The sequence below is a fragment of the Jaculus jaculus genome, chromosome 6 (assembly GCF_020740685.1).
Source record: "Jaculus jaculus isolate mJacJac1 chromosome 6, mJacJac1.mat.Y.cur, whole genome shotgun sequence".
NCBI classification, from domain to species: Eukaryota; Metazoa; Chordata; class Mammalia; order Rodentia; family Dipodidae; genus Jaculus; species Jaculus jaculus.
In genome coordinates, this window is record NC_059107.1 from 160,461,882 (window position 1) to 160,479,865 (window position 17,984).

At 55.3% G+C, this 17,984-nt stretch overlaps 1 protein-coding gene across 2 annotated transcripts in view; it reads right to left on the reverse strand.

Annotated features, from left to right (window-relative positions):
• The window catches only part of Scube1 (signal peptide, CUB domain and EGF like domain containing 1), a 142,271-nt gene that overhangs the window by 84,825 nt on the left and 39,462 nt on the right, over positions 1 to 17,984 (reverse strand). The window lies entirely within an intron of this gene.

Consider the following 17,984-nt stretch of genomic DNA (forward strand, 5'->3'; position numbering starts at 1 on the left):
GGTGCAGCTGGCTGAAAAGAGCCTTTATGGCGCTCTGGTCCTGAACAGAACAGCATGTTTCAATTACCAGAGTCATAACCCCCTACCCTGTCGGTTTGTTTAATGAAAGAAGGGCTTCTTAAACCTTAATGTTCCATGGCTGTATTGTCATTTTAATAGGCAAATACATAAAACCACAAAGGCAATGTGAGCTTGGAGCTACTGGCTGCTTCTAGCCAATCCCTGGCCTCCCAACACACAAACAGACACACACACATGCACACACAAACACACACATGTGCACACGCACACAGATACACTTTGGAATTGAGAACTTCTCAACACAGACATCTTTGACTATTGGAACCAAAAGGATGTGAGAATGTAGTGGCCAGCAGTGACCTGCACTGAACCGGGGGACAGCTTGGCTCTGAAGTGCTGTCAGCTGGGTCCTATTTAGGCTTGCGGAGGGCAGACCACTTTACCACCCAGGAGACCGTGGCTGTCTTTGAGGCCCACAGCGTGACGCGTCATTATTCTCTGGCAAGCTCAAATGTCAGCCGTGTGGCAGTTGCAGGAGAGAGGCCGAGCTCTGAACTCTAAAGCCACCACTGTTTCCAGCTCACACGTGAAGGTGGCTCTTGCTGAGAGGAGCCACAGGATCAGACCCCCAGCCCAAGAGTCTGACCCGGGAGGCCGGGAAGGAGGGACGGGGATTACTGCTCAGAAGACCTTTGCTCCACAGTCTGGCTGATGGCTCCCTGCAGGCCCACCTTTGCTGAGGGCACCCTGAGGCATAGCCAGCACCCACCTCCCCTCCATGTCTCTCATGTCTGCCTCTAGCGTGCCCCTGGCCATGGTCAGCTCTGCACCGGGCTCTCCCCACATCCCAGCAACATCACGTGAGCATCTCGAGTGCTTACTGGCTATGGAGGGAGCATCTCAGTAGCCCGGGTGACAGCCCATGGGACATTGAGGCTCAGAGAACTAAACCCAAGTGACCCACCCAGCAGGTCAGAGAGAAGGCAGGACTCAACCGCCAAGGTCTAGCCTCAGAGCTTGGGCCAGTGCACCCCTTGCTAATCTGATTATGCCAAAAGTAAATTCAGACCAAAGTCACCAGGAGTCTGCTCTCTTCCTACAAGCCTGAGTCTGGACGTCAAATTTATTTATTTAATTTGTGTGTGTGTGTGTGTGTGTGTGTAAGCCAGAGATCAATGTTAGGAGTATTCCTCAATTGCTTTCCACCTTATTTATTTAGTTCCTTTTTGGTTTTCCGAGGTAGGGTCTCACTCTAGCTCAGGTTGACCTGGAATTCACTATGTAGTCTCAGGGTGGCCTCGAACTCATGATGATCCGCCTACCTCTGCCTCCCGAGTGCTGGGATTAAAGGCGTGCACCACCACGCCCGGCTCCACCTTATTTTTTGAGACAGCATCTCTCACTGAACCTGTTGCTCGCCCATTCAGCTAGATTAGCTACCCAGCAAGTCCCCGGGGTCCTCCTGCCTCTGCCTCCCCACTGCTGGGACTTCAGGCGCGTCCCCTTGCCTGTCTCAGCTTCTCTGTGGTCGCTGGGGAATCCAAGCTCAGGTTCTCGTGTGCTAAGCCTTTCACCCCCGAGCCATCTCCTCCGAGCGTCCACTCATGAAACCCAGGTACAGCTGCTCACCACCACCCAACCGAGCTTCGAGGTGCGCAGTGTTGGGGGTGACTCAGGGTCCCTGAGGTCAGTTCCATCTCTGGCCCCAACAGAACTTGGGCAGACACCTGTGCCTGGGTCCTGGCACACACCTGACCACAACAGCCGTCCCTGGGTGGCAGCCAGACCCTCTGCTGTCACTTGCTGCCTCTTTTCTCTTGGCTCCCAGACTGTATCTTGGCTTTCCTGTGCAAGAAAAGGCTCCACTGTTGGCCAAACAAAACAGCTATGGGCCCTCAAACACTGGCTTCATGGGGCAGAAATGCTGCTTTGCCCCTGGTGCCGTCCATCTGCAGCCAACTGGCGTGGCCCAGCTCCGTACCTCAGTAAAAGCTAGGAACCAAAGGGCAGTTGACATAACACATCCACAGGCCTTCAGCGATCTGGCAGGGTGGCTGGGCCTTTGGGACGAGGCTGTTTACACTAGCAGGGAACAATGACTCGCCAACACTGATGAATAATTTGAAACAAATGCAAGGCCATGTAAACATTTCTTTCCCTCACTCCCAAATGATAAAGCCCCAAGATTAAGCAGGCGGGAAGGGCTGCCCCTCTACCACACGGGCTCCACGCCCGACCCGAATTGGGCAGAAAGTCACAGATACTGAACTCTTGGGGCAGCCTCAGGCCCCACTCACCACACCATCTTGCACAGATCCTGTGTCCCCAGCTCTCAAACAGGACCACTGGGGGCTGGAGAGCAATTTGCTGGTAGAGCTGGGATCAGGGGAAGTCTTCCTACCACCCAGGACAGAGGGGGTTCACCTGGCAGGCAGAGCAGCTTGGAAAACAGTCCCTGGGCCTTCCCTGAGAAGTGGGCAAACCAGCACACCTTGTTATGAGAGAAGGGCACCCACACCAAGTGGTGCCGGGCTCTGACACCCACCCTGCCCTCCACCCATCGGCAGTGCCAGGCTGCGCCCGCAGCAGGCACTGTTGGGGTTGTAGACTGCTCTCTAGAGAGCCCTCCAGGAACAGTGGGGCACAAGCAGGCTCATCTCTCAGCCTCATGGAGCCACTACTGTTCTCCTCCTATGGGGAGCCCACCTTGTCACTATGCTTTGTCACCCCACAGAAGGATTCCTCCATTACCAGGTCCCAGCTCAGGCTCCCCAGGACCTGACCACTTAGCCTGTCAGTGAGAACACGCAGCTCCACAGGCCAAGAGAAGAGCCCCCCACCCCAAGTCCCAGACCTCCAGGAGACTTCAGGAGGAGTCAGCACCCATGCCACCACCTCACGCCTCTGACCTGACCTGACATCTCTGAGCAAAGATGCCTGCAACCCCGCCCAGGGGCCTGGTGGTGGTGAGGGGAATGTACCTGGTGCTCACAAACCTCCCTGGCCCTGCTTGCTCCTTTTCTAACACCCAGTGGCAAAGTACGCCCTCCCTCAGAGTCCTCCTCCAGGGCTCCCAGGTTGGAAGCTTTTGCTCCCTCTTTCTCTGCCTGGACTAAAAGGCCCAGGTTTAGGGCTGGAGGGATGGCTTAGCAGTTAAGGCATTTGCCTGCAAAGCCAAAGGACCCAGGTTCAATTCCCCAGGACCCACGTTAGCTGGATGCACAAGGAGGTACGTGCACCTGGAGTTCATTTGCAGTGGCTAGAGGCCCTGGTGCACCCATTCTCTCTCTCTCTTTCTGTGTCAAATAAATAAATAAAATAAAATATTTTAAAAGGCCCATGTTTCCTGTCCGACTCTGAGTGAGGACAGACCTGTGTCTGCTTTATTACTTCCAGTATAGGGGCAAGCCAAGGGTCCCTGGGCAACAGGAAACTCTGTCTGAAGCCCAGGTTGGGTTCACTGGGATGTCTGCGTGTAGGGTCAGGGATCTTGCTCCAGAGGGAGGCAAGCCACTGTGGCTGAGTGCCATCCTGGCTCTCTTGGAATGCAGAGGGGCTTAGTCAAGCTCCCGAATGACTGCTCACCCTCTCAGCCCCACTTCTGCTATTGTCTGAGCACATCCCACTTGTAAACATGGGCCCTCCTCTGCGGACAGTCTCTCCCCCTCAGACCAAGACTCTTGCTCTTCCACACCCACCTGAAACGTCTGTTTGTTCAGTGCACAGACCCAGCACTTCCCAAGAATGACCATGGCTGGGGATGGCCCTAGCCTCTCCAAGCCTGGGGCTTTAGGCCAGAGGCTCCCTGGAGGAGGGTCCCTGGGCTGAGGAGAGCCAGGACATGTGTGGCCTGAGTGTGGGGGAAGAAGTACTCAGAAATGGAGGGCTGCAGGCGGGCGGACAGGGCAGAAGAGGCGGTGAACACTCCAGCGGGAGGAGAGTTTTCAAAGCCACCAGAGACAGTGACCAGCTGGGTCCTGAATGTTGGCTGAGGCAGCCGGAGGTGAGTGCCGAGCTAGGCTCCAGCTGCTTTGTGGCCTGTAACTCCCCAAGGCTCTCAAAACAATCCACTTTGCCTGCGCCCCCGCCCATCTGGCTAGCACGGGAACAGACTTGGATAAGGCATCTGTGTAGCTTGACCAGCATGGTGTCACCAGCCCCTAAGCCCTCAGGCAGGGTTAAGCCTAAGGACCCTAACGGGGCCTTTTCCAGTCCAGGGTTTAGGCAGCTGGGTTGAGGTGAAGATGTGCCCCCTTCTGGATGCTGGGCACCTCCAGCTTCCTTTGTAGCCACAGTGGGGGGATCACAGTAAGCAGGAAGCCTCTGGGCCCTGGGTCCACGCTATGAAGCCAACTCTGGGAGGCTCCAGAGGAAACCTTATGCAGCAAGGTCCCGGGCTTGGCGAGGGATGCCAGGACCAGCCTGCAGCCTCCACGGGGGGCATGGGCTTCCTCCTGAGGTGCACCCCCGCTGTGTGAAGCTCCTGCTCTTCTGAGCCAGACTGGGGGGTGGCGAGAGAGAGAGAGAGAGAAAGAGAGAGAGAGAGAGAGAGAGAAGAGGAGGAAGGCCTCAATACCTCGGGAGGTCTCACTTCAGCTGAGGGTCTGGCCTGAAGCCCACCCAGCTACCCAGGTCCAAGAAGCACCAGGTCCCTGATGTTCTTCTCTGTTCCTCTTCCTCTCAGTCACCAGGGCTGTTTCCTGGTTCCCATCACCTGCCCACCCATCTCCTCAGCTCGCAAGGCCCCTGCTTGTGCCTCAGTGTTGTATGCTTACTTACTCCCATGTCACCCACCTTCTAGCTGGCATCCGGGTTCCCACAGCATGGTTGCCGGGGCCGTTAGCTCCACCAGGACGTGGCACTAAAGACCACGCCCCGACAGGGTCTCTGGGGTCAGTGCCCGACAAGGGGCACAGGCAGGTCTGGAGGTAGAGTCAGGGCAGGTGGCCCTTAGCTGTGACTCCTGCTCATCTCTGCTCTCTGGACACTGCGCCCCTCACCCCCCGAGTTCCTGCTGGCCCTAAAGGGTCATGTCAGGGCTGGTAGGAAGGGTCTCAGGCCAGGCTGGAGGCTCTGGAAGGCCTCTGTAGAAGAACTGTGGTTTGTCCTCAGAGCGCTGCTGCTTGGCACTAGGTGCGGCTGTTTGTTTTTATTAATAGCAGCCTGTTTGTCCCCTTTGGGCCAGGAACCCAGGTTTGCAGTTATTTATAACCAAAACCTACTTCTGGATCCAGCTTTGGTTGCTTTGTGTGTCCCGGGAACACTTCACGTTTGACACAGAGACTGTGTGTTCTGCACGGACCCCACCCAGAATCCCACGGCTGCCAGCAGTCTCCTCTGCGTCGGGCCTCGCACAGGCCCCAGCATCCCAGCTCCCACCAAGGCGGGAACTGAGGCAGAGAAGCCCTGGAGGAGCCAAGCCCGACCTCCCCCCGCTCCCAATGAACACTGCCACCTGGTCCTGAGGCTGTAGCCCAGCCCCCCTTTGGAAGGACAGCTGAGGCAGAAAAGCCTCTTGGCTATTGAGTGGCTCTTGCAAAATTGCATTTGATGAGTTAAGTGTAAATAAATGAGAACCAGATGGATTTGATTTCGGGTAGAATACACATTGGGCCTTCGAGCTCTGGGGCCTGAGTTCTGCCAGATCAGAACGCTCCCGAGCCGTTAAAAGCTCTGCTCAGCAGCAGGAGGGATGCACAGGTCTCTGAGGACCTGTCTGCTTCCTTTCCTGGGTGACAGCTGAGGTCTTCTCTGTGGCTCCAGGGTCCCCAGAAGTGCAGCCCCTTGGGTTGGACCTGAGTCTGAGCTCATAGTTGAGAGGTGAGACCTATGTGGGGCTGTACTTTCCGGACCAGCCCCTCCACCGTCACATTCAGGCTTCTGAGCTAGCCACAGGGCAGGGCTCTGCTGAAGCCACCCGCCTGCTCCGATCATCTAAGCCCTGTTGACCCGAGTTGCTACCCAGCATCCCCCAGGGCCCTGTGGTGCTAAGGATGGAGGACTGTCATAGCCTGTGTCCCTGTGACCACTCCCTGTGGGACCTGCCTCTTTCCCCACCAGCCATACCAGATAGGGGCCAAGAGACAGCGAGCAAGTGCTCTTTGACCCAGGGCAGGTCGCTGAGCTGTCTGAGATCCGGCTTTCCTTCCCTGTAGCAGGGCTGAGGTGTCTGGGGGTTTAAAGGAAACACAGAGGAAAATCCCTCAGCACAGGGCCTGGCACACAAGTGCGCCAGACATGAGCCCCGGACATGGCCGCGGTGAGCGCCTCACGGAATCACAGGTGGGAAGTCACTCGGGACAGTGAAGTCCCTTCCAAATTGGGAAAATGACAACAGGCCATAGCAGAGGGGCGTGTTCAGCCTGCCTCAGTCTCCTGGTGTCGGAGGGAGGAGCCTCAGATCCCTAAACTGAAACCCTCCTGACCTAGCTTCGGACCCCTCCACCCCCCCCCCCGGGGCTGCCCTTCTCTGGGGCGCTCTGGCTCATGGCTATGCTCAAAGTTGACCAGAACTGGAGACGGAAGGGTGCGTGTGGTCTGCTCACAGGGTGCGGAGCAGCTCTACATCTACTTCCCTAGTCGCTATTTGAATTGAGAGTGATCACACAACGTAAAACGCATCACCTCCGTGTACATCTTAGTAGGTTTTTGTGGGGTAGGGGGGCTTTTTGAGGTAGGGTCTCACTCTAGTCCAGGCTGACCTGGAATTCACTGTGTGTCTCAGGCTGGCCTCAAACTCATAGTGATCCTCTTACCTCAACCTCCAGATTGCTGGTATTAAAGGAGTGTGTGTGTGTGTATGTGTGTGTGTGTGTGTGCGCGCGTGCGCAAGTGTGTAGGCATGACAGGGCTTCTTGTCACCAGATGCTATGCCACTTTCTGCATCCAGCTCACATGGGTGGCTTGGGAATTGAACCTGGGCTGGTAAGCCTTTGCAAGTTAAGCGCCTTTAACAGCTGAGCCATCTTCCCAGCCCCCTTAGTGTTTTTTGTTTGTTTGACCTGGAATTCAGTCTGTATTCTCAGGGTGGTCTTGAACTCACAGTGATCCTCCTATCTCTGCCTGCCAAGTGCTGGGATTAAAGGCATGTGCCATTACACCTGGACCCTCAGTGGTTTTTGATATCCTATGTCATGTAACCATCACTACTAATTCTAGAACACTGCCATCAATCAAAAAAGTAGCTCTAGAGGCTGGAGAGATGGCTCCGTGGCTAAAGACGCATGATTACAAAGCCTGATAGTTGGGATTCAACTCTCCCTACCCACTTAAAGCTAGACTCGGCAAGTGGCACACACATCTGGGTTTGTTTGCAGCAGCAGGAGATGTTGGGGTGCACATTCTCCTTTCTCCCCCACTAAACAAATGTTTTTAAAAAGTATTTATTTGGCCAGGCGTAATGGTGCACGCCTTTAGTCCCAGTACTCAGGAGGCAGAGGTAGGAGGATCACCATGAGTTCAAGGCCACCCTGAGACTACATAGTGAATTCCAGATCAGCCTGAACTACAGTGAGCCCATACCTCAAAAACCAAAAAAAAAAAAATTAAAAAATTGTATTTATTTATGAGCCAGAGAGAGAGAGAGAAAGAGAGAATAGACATGCCAGGGCCTCTAGCCACTGAAAACAAGCTCCAGATACATGGACCACCGTGCACATATGGCTTACATGGGTTCTGGGAAATTGAACCTAGGTCTTTAGGCTTTGCAGGCAAGTGCTTTAACCGCTAAACCATCTCTTCAGTCCAAACAAATGTTTTCTAAAAAGTAGCTCTGTGCCCTTAAAGTTCCCCCTTCCCTGGCAACCACAAATTTATTTTCTGTCTCTGTAGGCTGCCTGTTCTGAGATTTCACATTGGTGGTCCTTTTAAAATTTTTATTTTATTTTATTTATTTAGTTGAGAGCAAGACAGAGAGAACTGGCCCACCAGGGCTTCCTGCTATTGCAAATGAACTCCAGATGCGTGTGCCACTTTCTGCGTCTGGCTTTACGTGGGTACTGGGGAATCAGGCCAGCAGACTTGGCAAGCCAACTCCCTCACTCAATGAACCATCTCCCCAGCCTGCAAATGTTTCTTTTTTTTAACTAATTTTTTTTAATTTTATTTATTTATTTGAGAGCTACAGACACAGAGAGAAAGACAGGTAGAGGGAGAGAGAGAGAATGGGTGCGCCAGGGCTTCCAGCCTCTGCAAACGAACTCCAGACGCGTGCGCCCCCTTGTGCATCTGGCTAACGTGGGACCTGGGGAACCGAGCCTCAAACCGGGGTCCCTAGGCTTCACAGGCAAGCGCTTAACCGCTAAGCCATCTCCCCAGCCTGCAAACGTTTCTTGACGGCTGTGGTTTCCTGGTTTAAACGCAAGCACTGGCTGATGGACACGGGGTTGTTTCACACTGGCTCTGACGAGCAGTGCTGTGAACGACCCTGCTTAGCGCAGGCATGCTTCCGAGTCTCTGGGCCGGAAGCAGCACCGCGGGACAATGGGATAACTCTGCCTCTGACTCTGCGAGTCACCCTGCGACTGTTCTCCACAGGGCCGCTCCATTTTATGTTCCCACCAGCAAAGCATGGAGTTTGTGGTTACCCACATCTTTTTATTATTTTCGATTTATTTATTTTAATTATTTACAGAGGTTGTAGCCTTAGGTCCCCTCTCCCTGGTCCCACTTTCCCCGAGGGCTCTCCTCAGTAAGGTTACTGGTGTTCAGTGTTGGGTAAATAAGGCCTCAGTCAGTCTTTGGCAGGGGAGGGGGCTGTGCCTCGGGATATTTCTTCTCATGATGTGGTTGCCCACATCTTTGTCAACACTTGTCCTTTTCTGTTTGCTATAAAAGCCATCCTCGTGTGGTGAAGTGGTATCTCACTATAGCTTTCATTCACACTTTCCTCATGACCCATTATGGTGAGGAATTTTCTTTTTTAAAAAATTATTTATTTATTTATTTATTTATTTTTGTTTTTCGAGGTAGGGCCTCACTCTAGTCCAGGCTAACCTGGAATTCACTCGGTAGTCTCAGGGTGGCCTCAAACTCATGGCAATCCTCCTACCTCTGCCTCCTGAGTGCTGGGATTAAAGGCGTGCGCCATAACACCTGGCCTCTTTTTTTTTTAATTAACTTTATTATTGTTATTTTTTTAATTTAATTTAATTTAATTTTTTTATTTGAGAGCGACAGACACAGAGAGAAAGACAGATAGAGGGAGACAGAGAATGGGCGCGCCAGGGCTTCCAGCCTCTGCAAACGAACTCCAGACACGTGTGCCCCCTTGTGCATCTGGCTAACGTGGGACCTGGGGAACCAAGCCTTGAACCGGGGTCCTTAGGCTTCACAGGCAAGCGCTTAACCGCTAAGCCATCTCTCCAGCCCTATTATTGTTATTTTTTTCACAGAGAGAACAAGCATGAGGCATATAGAAAGAGAATGGGCGTCCAGGGCCTTCAGCATCTGCAAACTCCAGATGCATGTGCCACCTTGTATATTCGGCTTATGTGGTCCTGGGGAATCAGACCTGAGTCCTTTGGCTTCATAGGCCTATTGGCCACTTGGACAACTTCCTTAGAGAGAAGAACGTTGACTTCAATCCTCATGCTCAGTTAAAAACTGGGTTGTGTTAAGTTGTACTAGCCTTTTATATATATCAGACACATGGCTAGAAACTCTCTTCCACACAGTGGATTTTCTTCTACCCAAGCTAGGGCTCCGCTTAGGGGAAGGCATGGGCAGTGAGGTTCCCCCTGACTATACTCAGATAAGAAATCCACTCTGGGCGGGTGTGCTGGCGCACGCCTGTAATCCCAGCACTCGGGAGGCAGAGGTAGGAGGATCACCATGCGTTCAAGGCCACCCTGAGACTACAGAGTGAATTCCAGGTCAGCCTGGGCTAGAGTGAAACCCTACCTTGAAAAACAAACAACAACAACAACAAAACCCCCCAGAAACAGGCCATCTCCTTGCCTCCCCCATGGGGATGGCTGGGCCACCACCTGTGCCCGCCCTGCTTTTACCTTGTCCTTGTCATGTGGGTCATCCTCTTCCACATGATGTCCTCCGAAAGAGTTCACCAGCTACGCTACCCCTTGCCTGAAGCCCCCAAAGGCCCCACGAACAGGCTTCCCCTCCCCTTCCCACCAACGCCTGTGGGACCTGCTCTGGCTACGTGCCCACCAGGATGGCCCTCCTTGCCCTCTCTAGCCTTGAGCTCCCTTGCCCATAGTCCTCCTCCCATCCCAGAGCCTCAGCACTCGTTCTTCTCTCTGCTGCCTGGAATGTTCTCTCCTCACTTTGGTAAGACCAGCTCCTCCTCCGGAACTCTACCGGGGCACTTTCCAGAAGTGCTCTCCTGACCAGGACATAAAGCAGTAGGCAGGTCACTCCCTCAAGTCACCAGCCAGATCTCAGAGTACCGTCCAGACACTTGGCATCTTCCTTGTGATTGTTTCTGTCTGATTTAATCCAGACAACAAGGCCCTTGAGACTAAGAACTACGTTGGCCTTGAGCATACTATATTCCAGGGTATAGAACAGGGCCCAGGTCACTGATCTGTGGGCCACACAGCTGAGAGCTACAGAAACAGGACTGGGACGCGGCTATGCAGAACCCTGACTCTAGGCCTATCCTGACAGGGATCAGCTGCTGGGCTTCTGGTGTGGCGTCCTCAAGGGGAGGGCTACCTGTGAGGCTCTCAGACCCAGACCCCAGCTGAGCGAGCAACTGGAGCCAAGTGGTGGGTCTGTGCTGGCTGTAGGGGGCTTCTCCAGAGCTGAGGAGAGCCGAGGGAGCTGAGGCCGAGGCCATATGCATACCTGGAGGCAAGAGACAGGACCACAGGGGCTGGGAATATCGCTCACTTGGCAGAGTGCTTTGCTGGTATGTATGAAGCCCTGGGTTCGATCCCTGGCACCATTCAATGGGGCATGATGTTACACATCTACAATCCCAGTGCTTGGGAGGTAAAGGCAGGAAAACTGAAAGTTCCTTGACTACATAGTAAGTTTAAGGTCAGCATGAGATATGTAAGACACTATCAGAAAGAGAGAGGCAGAGACTGATTTTGGCCCAATCTGCTCCAGCCACACCCACCGCGAAGTTGTCCTGGTGACACGCATGGCCCGTCTCTGTGGGGAGCTCATGGAGAGGCGGTGGTGGAGGAGGGAGGCAGGCCCTCGGTTCACTGCCATAAAGTGCTCTGGGGTTCAGGTGCTCACCGCCCCTCACGCTGTCTGCTCAGTGGGCCAACGGGGTTCGCACAGGTGTGTCCTGCTCCGTTGGCACTTTCTCAGACAAAACACCCAGCAGGGAAGTGGCGCAGGAAGCAACCTGAGTTCCAGTGGGACCCCCCTACTGCCCCAGCTGACACTTCACGGGCCCTCACCCAGGCCACCCATGGCAAGACCAGCTGTCCTGTTACCCCTCAGCGCAGCGGCGTGTGGCGGCACGGCAGGAGGCAGCGGGAACCCCAGCTTCCGAAGCCCGCTACATTGGCACACTCCTGCCAGCAGCTCACTTTCCCTCAGCTTTTCCCTCAGCGACAGGAAGCTCCACAGCCAGCAGCCTGCCCACGGTCCGCCCGTGGGTGACAGAGCCAGGATGGGAGCAGACGCTTTCCTCCCCGTGGGCCCCACACAGCACAGCTGTGAATGTGATCCCGGCCGGACATCTGTGGGAGGCACTGGAGTTCTTAACAATTTTCTTTTGATGCGGATAAGGATGGAAGGCTGGAAGGAGGAGGGTAGGCAAACGAAGCACACCAGGCTTGCAAGCAAAGCTCTGGGAAGACAGGGGAGTGCAGGCTCGGGGAAGGCCTTAGGGAGAGGCCTGCAGGGCCCCAGATGAGAGCAGAGACCTTTGTGGGGAGCCAGCCTTACTCCTGTTCTAAGAGACGCTCCTGGCCCCATCCCGCCTGACTTCGGCCAAGTGAAGCCATTCGTTCCCAGTCCCCGCACTGCCTGGACTGTCCTGAAGCTTGGCATGTCCTTCCTCTTCCTCTTGCTGTCTCAGGCAGGCTGAGTCTCTCCCCTTGCTAGCTTCTTCCACCCGCATCCCAGCCCCAGAGGTCTCGGTGAGAGAGAGGATCACACGCCGAGAGCTGTAGCCACAATCTAGTCATGCCACGTGGCCCCCTGCCCCATGTCCAGCAGTGGTCCCCTAACTGGCCTGCAAGTGTGGGTTCGTTCTTTCCTGCAGTTAGCACAAAGCCCTCTCCTGCCAACAAATGTGAATGAAGGACCATAAAGGCCTGCATGGATTCCCCACAGTCAACCAGGGTGCTCCACTCAGATGTGGTGGTCCCCAAATACCTGCCCTAAGGTGTTGTTTTGATTTTAAGATTTTGAGGGGCAGAGGAGAAGGCTCACAGATTCAAAGTGTTTACTAACAAATCCTGCTGGCCTGAATTTAATTCCCAGCACCCACATAGAGACAGGCAAACTGGCATGAACTCAAAGAGCAAAGGCATCTGAGGTCTATATGCAGTAGCCAAGAGACCCTCACACACGCACACAAGTAAGTAAGTAAAACGGACAACATTTAAAATAATGAACTTATGGACAAAGTCGGAAAACAACTTGAACAAGTAGGTCAACCATTCTGCCCTATAGATGCAATGACCATCATGAGTCTTCTGCTTCTCCCCTCATCCACACACACTGACAATCACGGGTCCACTTGCCTCTCCCCTCATCCACGCACAGTGACCATCACGGGTCCACTGCTTCTCCCCTCATCCACACACACTGACCATCACGGGTCCTCTGCTTCTCCCATCATCCACGCACAGTGACCATCACGGGTCCACTGCTTCTCCCCTCATCCACACACACTGACCATCACGGGTCCTCTGCTTCTCCCATCATCCACGCACAGTGACCATCACGGGTCCACTGCTTCTCCCCTCATCCACGCGCAGTGACCATCACGGGTCCACTGCTTCCCCCTCATCCACGCGCAGTGACCATCACGGGTCCACTGCTTCCCCCCTCATCCACGCGCAGTGACCATCACGGGCCCACTGCTTCCCCCCTCATCCACGCGCAGTGACCATCACGGGCCCACTGCTTCCCCCTCATCCACGCGCAGTGACCATCACGGGTCCACTGCTTCCCCCCTCATCCACGCGCAGTGACCATCACGGGCCCACTGCTTCCCCCCTCATCCACGCGCAGTGACCATCACGGGCCCACTGCTTCCCCCCTCATCCACGCACAGTGACCATCACGGGCCCACTGCTTCCCCCCTCATCCACGCACAGTGACCATCACGGGTCCTCTGCTTCCCCCCTCATCCACGCACAGTGACCATCACGGGTCCTCTGCTTCCCCCCTCATCCACGCGCAGTGACCATCACGGGCCCACTGCTTCCCCCCTCATCCACGCACAGTGACCATCACGGGTCCTCTGCTTCCCCCCTCATCCACGCACAGTGACCATCACGGGTCCTCTGCTTCTCCACTCATCCACGCGCAGTGACCATCACGGGTCCTCTGCTTCTCCCCTCATCCACGCGCAGTGACCATCACGGGTCTTCTGCTTCTCCCCTCGTCCACGCACAGTGACCATCACGGGTCCACTGCTTTTGCCCTCGACCACGCACAGTGTCCATCACGGGTCCACTGCTTCTGCCCTCATCCACGCACAGTGACCATCACGGGTCCACTGCTTCTCCCCTCATCCACGCACAGTGACTATCACGGGTCCTCTGCTTCTCCCCTCATCCACGCACAGTGACCATCACGGGTCCTCTGCTTCTCCCCTCATCCACGCACAGTGACCATCACGGGTCCACTGCTTCTGCCCTCATCCATGCAGTGACCATCACGGCTCCACTGCTTCTCCCCTCATCCACGCACAGTGACCATCACGGGTCCACTGCCTCTCCCCTCATCCACGCACAGTGACCATCACGGGTCCACTGCCTCTCCCCTCATCCATGCACAGTGACCATCACGGGTCCACTGCCTCTCCCCTCATCCACGCGCAGTGACCATCACGGGTCCTCTGCTTCTCCCCTCATCCACGCGCAGTGACCATCACGGGTCCTCTGCTTCTCCCCTCATCCACGTGCAGTGACCATCACGGGTCCACTGCTTCTCCCCTCACCCACGCACAGTGACCATCACAGGTCCACTGCTTCTCCCCTCATCCACGCACACTGACCATCACGGGTCCACTGCTTCTCCCCTCATCCACGCACAGTGACCATCACGGGTCCTCTGCTTCTCCCCTCGTCCACACACAGTACCATCACAGGTCCACTGCTTCTCCCCTCATCTAAACACAGTGACCATCACGGGTCCACTGCTTCTCCCCTCATCCACGCACAGTGTCCATCACGGGTCCTCTGCTTCTCCCCTCATCCACGCACAGTGACCATCACGGGTCCACTGCTTCTCCCCTCATCCACGCACAGTGACCATCACGGGTCCACTGCTTCTCCCCTCACCCACGCACAGTGACCACCACAGGTCCACTGCTTCTCCCCTCATCCACGCACAGTGACCATCACGGGTCCTCTGCTTCTCCCCTCATCCACGCGCAGTGACCATCACGGGTCCTCTGCTCCTCACCTCATCCACGCGCAGTGACCATCACGGGTCCTCTGCTTCTCCCTTCTTCCACGCACAGTGACCATCACGGGTCCACTGCTTCTCCCCTCATCCACGCACAGTGTCCATCACGGGTCCTCTGCTTCTCCCCTCATCCACGCACAGTGACCATCACGGGTCCACTGCTTCTCCCCTCATCCACGCACAGTGACCATCATGGGTCCACTGCTTCTTCCCTCATCCACGCACAGTGACCATCACGGGTCCACTGCCTCTGTCCTCTCTCTTCCTGCTGTCTGTCCTATTAGCAACAGACGTCCCACGCTGGGCATTTGTTTCAGTGCAGTTCTGTCTACCTCATCCCCGTCACGAGGCTCCTCAGGGAAGGGCACATGTGGTCAGCTGTCACCCTGTTCATTCTGCAGATGAGTTCCCAGAAGTGGGCTTCCCAGGGCCCTGAGTGTGAGCTTCCACTTGCCTGTGCTCCCTGCTGGAGCATGGACCTGTGCACACTGTGACCATCTGCCCCAGGTGTTATCCACTCAGGGGCTGGCAGCAGCAGCCATCCTTCTCAGCCTGTCTTCCACCATAGCAGCCTCCTGATTAGCCACACAGGCAGCCATTCACTCAACCCCGCCCCCCCAGGCTAAAGGTGTCTCTGGTACAGGGACAGTCAGAGAAGGGAGGGTCAGGCTCCCCCTAGGAAGTTGTTCTGGATAGGAAGAGGTTAGGAAATGCTGACAGGCCTGTGTGTGTATTTTTACATATACATATACATATACATATACATATACATATACATATACATATACATATACATATACATACACATATACATGAGGCACGTTATGTCTTGAATGTGAAATGTTCCCCGCAAGTTCGTGTATTGCAGGCTCAGTTACTTGCTGATGGTCTTTGACCTAACCACTGGGTTAATCCCTGATGGGTGTATAACATAATGGCAGTACTGGGAGGCGGGGCTGAGACAGAGGAAACAAGCGATGGGTCCTGTGTTTGTGGTTACGTCCTGCCCTCCGGTCTTTCCATTTCCTCTGCTTCCTGTCTGTCATGACTGAGCAGCCTTTGCCACACACTCTCACTGCCATTCTGCTCTGCCTCACCATGGACCCAGCGCCAGTGCAGCCAAGGCCTACAGGCAGGACCCCCGAAACCAAGAGCTAAAACAAACCCCTCTGCCTTAGGTTACTGACACACCGCCTAACACGTCACGGAAGTGGGTCAGAGCCCTGTGGGAAGGAATGTGCGATGGCATAAGGAGGGCCCGGCGGGCCCGGCTGAGAACCAGAAGCCTCTCTCTGAGCCGGCTTGAAATCACCAGGGGAAAGGCACCTTGTGGTAGGATGCGGCAGATCGCGCGTGCGGATGTGCGTGCATTTGCACACACGTGTGTGAAGAGAGACTGGAGCAGCAGACAGGCTGGACAGCTGAGCCTGGGGTGTGGCAGGAAGGGCTGGCAGTCTGCGGTGTACCTGCCCGGACAGTCCTGGGTCCCCAGATATAAACAAACCTGTCTCTGGTTAGGCCACGCTTGGCATGCCAGCCTCCTTTGGAGGAACCCACTTGCTTATGTAGCTCTGAATGCTGAGCCCACTGTCCCTCCTGGCTGAGCCTCCCGCCTTTAGGTCTTACCCCTGCTGGCCCCACATGCTAAAGTGTCCTTCCCTTTCTCAGCTTCACCCCAGTCTGAGGACCCTCTCCTCCTGCCAGGTAGGATGCTGCCCAACCCACCACCGACCTGCCCCTCAGCACACCCCTGGCATTAGTTGCACAAAGGATACTGTATTGGGGGGAGGGAGGGTCATGCTCCACTTGCCAAGGAGTTCTCTGAGACAAGAGTTACTTTGATCTCAGAACCCCTTGACGTGGCAGCCATGGACATGTGGGACAGGTGTGGACAGAGGGGACCTTGCTGTGTTACAAATCACTTTTCTTGGACTTTTTTTTTTGGCGTGTGCATGGTGTGCTGTGTGTATGGAATGTACACTTGGGTGCCACCCCGGCACCCCCCTCCATCGCTCACCACGTGTTTTTGGAACGAGTCTCTCACTCATTCTGGGACTTCCACTTTTCATGAGTTCCAGTGATCCGCTGGCCTCTACACTCCCCCTCTTGGGACTGGGCTTATCTGAGGCTATGGATCTGTGTAGCCATGCCCAGCTGTTGATGTGGGTGCTAGGGAACAGAATGCAGGTGGTCTCAGGCCCACCCATGCTCCTGCAGGAAGCTCTCTTCCCTGCTGGGCCATCTCCCCACCCCCTTTCCCGGCACTTCCAAGGTCCCAGACACAGGGACACGGCAGCAGGGGATCTTACGAGGTGCTTCCTGGTTGCCAGCTGCTCACTTCCTGATCTTTGATTACGTTCTCCTCAGCCACACACTCACGCATGAACAATAAGGACAGTGCTGGTGAGATACAGGGGGCGCGGAGTACAAACATCCACGCCATCTCTGCGGCCATGCACCGTTATATCTACACCCTGAGAATCCTGGCTGGATATGACCTTAGGGTGGACGGTTGATCTGTGGGGTGGCCAGATAACTGGGGGATTCTAACTTTTCTCCTACTTTCTTTGTGTGTTTCTGAGTAATTGTCCCATGGGTGGAAGATGGATAAGGAAGCAGGCACTTCCAACTCCGTTCTGATTCTGCTGGGTCTCTGTGTAGGACAGGGAGGGCATGCATAAGCTGGTCACCGCGGGGGCCCCCAGGGCAGAGCCCCAGTAGGTGGGGACTGGAATGCTTGGGCCAGCAAGGGGAGAGGGCTTCTAGTGAGGAAAACACTATGCACAGATGCCCGAGGGACAAGGAGGATTGGGGAAGGATTAACATCTGGTCGGGAGCCTATGTGGGAAAGGCAAGGCTGGCATGGCAGGCGAGGGTGAGAGAGCCAGGCTCCCCCTGGCCACAGGGGTCCAAGGAGGCTCTGCTCATAAGGACCATCAGGTGGTTCCCCAAAGCTTCCACTTCTGTTTGGCCTCTTGGTAGCCAGCAGATGAACTAGTGGGGAGATGGGAGCAGCAAGACAGCCACAGGATCCTGTTCTCTCGAGGCGGTAACACCTGGGAGGCCACGGAAGACCCCAGCCCCGGCCGCCACACTGCTGGCCCTACGCAGGCGGAGAGCGCCAGCGGGCACGGGGTATCCCCGCCAGTTGTCTATTTCTGGTTGCGTGTGGTCGGGATGAGGTGGGAGAGAGGGAGGGGTGCCAGGCAGGCCAATGCACGGGCTTGGCCACTGGCCACCAGAAACAGCCAGGGCCTGTCCTGCTATGCTGGAGGAGGAGCCACTGCAGCATCTGCTCAGACGCAGCCAGGCCCTGCAAATGTTTGGGTGACCCAGAATGTTACCCAGGGCCCAGCTGCTCCAAGATAAGCGAGAGTGTTGGCAGAGGAACGGGT